Below are 4,591 nucleotides of genomic sequence, written 5' to 3'. Positions count from 1 at the left end.
CGGCCGAGGCCGCCCTCGCAAGTATACCACGATCCCCGCGGTGGCCTCCCGCGGCCATGGAGGCGGTTCCCTACGCGGTGATGAGCGCCCGGTTGCCGACGGGGGGTACGACGTGGGTGTGCGCCCCCCTAGGCCACGCTTTCGCTCTGCGGAGGTGCTGTCGGAGTTCGTCGTGTGGTCGGCGGACCCATCCAGCACCAGGCTCCAGCTCTCCCATTTCTTCGTAGATGAACTGCCGGCCAGCGCTCGGTGCGGCTTCTGGCTCCAGGCAGACGGCTGCTGCAGCAGGGCCTCCTGGGCTTTGCTGGAGGTCTCCGTTTCTAGGAATGGGGCTCTGACATGCGGCTGGCAAACGTTTGCCCGCGCGTGCGGCCTGGGCCGGTGGTGCACCCTGTACTTCAAGTTTGATGGCGACGCCACCCTCTATGTGAGGGTGTTCGGGGAAGATGGTCGCCGTGCCGGGTGCTGCCCTGAAGACGGTGACCGCGGCCGCCTGCCCAACCCCGGCACTGACCAGGATGAAGATGGCGACTGGCGTACAGGCGGCGGTGCTCGGGGTTCGCTGAGCTTCGTCGACCCCCTCTCAGGCAGCAGCTCCTCCAGCGATGGCCGCGACCAGCCCCCGCGCCGTCGCGCCCGCCTGGGTAAAGGTAGCGGGTTAGCCCACCGTCGCGCCCTGGTGAAGCGAGAGGAGGGATCCGCCTGAGCCCCAGGAGCAGCTCGAGCCTTCGCTGTGGGCTGGCGCAGGACGAATCGTGCCCGTTTTGTTTTCTTTCTTACCCTGCGCAAAAATAGAAAGTAATGTAGGGCCGCGTCGGGGCGTGTTAGAACTACTGCTATTTAACCATCACATTGTTTCCGCTATTTCTGCGTTGTGTTTCCGCGCCGCGCACCCATGTGCGGGAACTATTTTAGCTCGGTGGAGCTTGGCGCGGTCCTCGCCTCTCGAGGCCGTGGCCTCCTCGTGCACTTCGTGCCTTGCAAGGATCAGTAGGAGGGGTAACTTACGGTCTTGGTTGTGGGGGCGATCGGCCCAGGTCCTGTGCTCGTGTCGCGATGCCCGTGGGGCACGGACTGGGAGGGGTGCTCCCGTAGAGGACTCGGATAGGAAATCTCCAAACGATTGGGGCAGAAAACACTCGCGAGGGCGCCCGCGAACCTCCCTCGCAAGACTTGTGCGAGAGAAAACGAGGCAAGCGAGCGAGAAAGACAAAGTGTCACAAGCCAGGAACGTCAGCAACTACAATAAAATTTCAAACGGGAATAACAAGCCAACTGCAGAAAGCAAATGGGAAAGCCGCGTTCGGCACCAATTCTAGTCTTTGACGTCTTCTCACCAGCGCGGAGCTAAGTGCTGCCACTGGGCATGGGTGGGAGCCCCCGAGGCCCAAGGGCGGCACTCCGGAGACTCCGGGGCGTGTACAGCCCCACTCATTATTACATGAGAGTGTCACAGGCGGCGAGCTTCATAGGCATTTGCCTTCTTCACAGGCACCGGGCCTATCCCAAAATGCAGCAGCTTCACAGACATTCGCCTTCTTCACATGCACCGGGCCTTTCCCAAAATGCAGCAGCTTCACAGGCATTTGCCTTCTTCACAGGCACCGGGTCTTTCCCTAATCGCAGCAGCTTCATGGGCATTCGCCTTCTTCATAGGCACCGGGCCTTTCCCAAATCGCAGCAGCTTCACAGGCATTCGCCTTCTTCACAGGCACCGGGCCTTTCCTAGGCGCTAGGCCTCGCTTAGGGATAGAACCTCCGGAGATGTCGAATGTTCCACGCGTTCTGGACGGGTACCCCCTCCGGGGTCTCCAAGCGCGCGGAGCCAGGCCTGGAAACATGAACAACCTTGAATGGGCCCTCCCACATGGGAGAGAGCTTGTGCAGCCCCTCCCTAGAGAGAACCCGTCTGAGCATGAGATCCCCTACCTCAAGAGTTCTGGGGCGGATGTTGCGGCAGTGGTATCGTCGCAGCGCCTGTTGATACCTTGCCGCTCGCAGCGTGGCTTCTCGACGACGTTCCTCCCCCAGCACGAGATCCGTCCCCCGCATGGCGTCCTGCTGCGTCTCGTCGAACGCTAGGACCCGTGCGGAGCGACGCTTGACCTCGTGAGGGAGGACAGCCTCTGCTCCGTAGACGAGGAATAACGGGGTCTCGCCAGTCGGCTTGGTCATAGTTGTGCGCATTGACCACAGCATGGACTGGAGCTCGTTGTACCAGCCCCTGCCGCAGGCTTCCAGCTTCTTCTTGAAGGTCCTGGCTTTGAGGCCCCTCAGAACCTCTCTGTTGGCCCGCTCGGCCTGGCCGTTGCTCCGGGGGTGTGCTACCGAAGCGTAGCATATCTGCGTTCCAAGGTTAGCACAGTACGTTTTGAAGAGATTACTGGTGAATTGCGAACCGTTGTCGGTGATGATGCGGTTGGGCACCACAAATCGGCTCATGAGGCCCTTGATGAATTTGACCGCTGAGCCTGCCGGGATTGTGTGGACGGCTTCCACCTTAGCCCACTTGGTGAATTTGTCCACGGCGACGTAGAGGTAGCGATAGCCCCCTGGCGCCCGAGGAAATGGGCCCAGAATGTCCAGCCCCCAAACTGCGAACGGTCATGAGAGGGGTAGTCTGTAGACCCCCCGCAGGCTGATGGATCTGCTTAGCGTGAAACTGGTAGGCCTCGCAAGCCTTCACAAGCTCAACGGCATCGTTGAGCGTTGTGGGCCAATAGAATCCACTACGTAACGCCTTGCCGACGAGGGTATGTGACGACGAGTGGTGCCCGCAGTCTCCGTCGTGTATGTCCGCCAGTAGCTCCTTCCCTTGCTCTCGGGAGATGCAACGTAGGGACACGTCATTTGGTCGCTTCCTGTAGAGCTCTCCATCCCTGATGCAATAAGCCGTGGCCTGCCGCGCCACACACTCTGCTTCCTCCTCATTCTCTGGCAGAGTCCCTTGCATTAGGTAGTTCTTGAGCTCCGGGATCCAACACCCTTCCTGAGGCCCTAACGCCAGGAGCAGACGTGCCCCTGAGGCTGGGCCGCGGACCGGGGCTCCTGAGGCAGGTGGCTAAGGGAGCTCCTCCCTTGGTTGCGCCGTGCTCGACAGTGACGGCACCACCGAGGGTTTGAAGAGCCGCTCCTCGAAGATGCCAGGCTCCTGAGGCAGCCGCCTAGATGCCCTCTTGGCAATGTCATCAGCCTCCTGATTGGTGCTGCGAGGCACATGCTGCAACTCCATCCCCCAGAACTGTTTCTCCATCTTGCGAACCTCAACGAGGTAGGCTTCCATGTGCTCGTCCTTTGGCTTGTATATCTTGTTGGAGACATTGACGAGGAGCTGCGAATCGCCTTTGATGATGAGGCGCTTCACCCCTAAGGCAATTGCGGCCTTCAAGCCTGCTATTAGGCCTTCGTACTCCGCTATGTTGTTCAAGACCTTTTCTCTGTGCTGGAAGCAAAGTTGTACGGCGTAGTAGAGTTTGTCCTGGGTAGGGGATACGAGCACTGCGCCAGCTCCCGCACTGTGTCGGGAGAACGCCCCATCAAAGTACATGACCCAGCCATCCGGTGCTTCACTTCCTGGGGAAAGTGATCGGTCTTTGCCTGCCTCGAGACCCGGCGCTTCTGCCCATTCTGCCATGAAATCCACAAGTGCGGCTCCCTTGATGACTCTGGTCGTACTGAATTCTAGCTGAAATGCATGTAGCTCGATGTTCCATTCAGCAACCCTTCCAGCTGAGTTGGGGCTCCTGAGCACTCTTTCCAAGGGGTATGCTGAGACGACTTTGATGGGATGTCCTTGGAAGTAGTGGCGCAGCTTGCGTGAGGCCACTAGTAGCGCGAGGAGTTTTTGAGGCATGGGATACCGTGACCTTGCGTCCCGTAGCACCGTGCTGATGAAGTACACGGGATGCTCAACGAGGTTGAGGGTGCTGGCACAGCTTGCGTCCTCCAGAGGTCGAGGCGTCTCTTGAGACGACGGAGCTCCCAGTGCTTGGTCGCCTGAAGAGGCCTCTCCTGCTCCGGGTGCGTTCTCCTGCTGCGGCTGTTCCTTTCCGGCTGCGGTTGCGGCCTTCGTGAGGCCCTCCTAGCCCTGCTTTGCTTTAGTTCGGACGGTCGACGCGGCCTTGGCACAGCGCTCCCCCCTGACCGCCACCAGGGCTACGCTAGCGGAGTAGGGGGTGGCCGCAAGGTAGAGCACTAGGGGCTCCCGAGGATGCGGAGCTACCATCACTGGTGGACTAGTAAGGTACCTCTTGAGGTCTTGGAATGCCTTGTCGGCCTCTTCAGTCCATAAAAAGGGGCCCTTTTTCTTCATCAGCTTGAAGAAGGGCAGCGCTCGTTCCCCCATCTTGGAGATGAAGCGCCCTAGTGTAGTCACACGCCCGGTGAGCTTCTGCATTTCTCTGAGGGTCCTCGGCGGGCTCATGTCTTCGACTACCTTGACCTTCTTCGGGTTGGCCTCGATGCCCCTGTGGGATACGAGGAAACCCAGGAGCTTGCCCGAGGGGACTCCAAATACGCACTTCTCCGGGTTGAGACGTAGGTCCACTTCGTTGAGGCTTGTAAAGGTTTCTTCCAAGTCCTGTATCAGGGT

This window comes from Triticum dicoccoides, chromosome 4A (genome assembly GCF_002162155.2).
Source record: "Triticum dicoccoides isolate Atlit2015 ecotype Zavitan chromosome 4A, WEW_v2.0, whole genome shotgun sequence".
NCBI lineage: Eukaryota > Viridiplantae > Streptophyta > Magnoliopsida > Poales > Poaceae > Triticum > Triticum dicoccoides.
Note: the sequence above shows the minus strand (reverse complement) of the source record.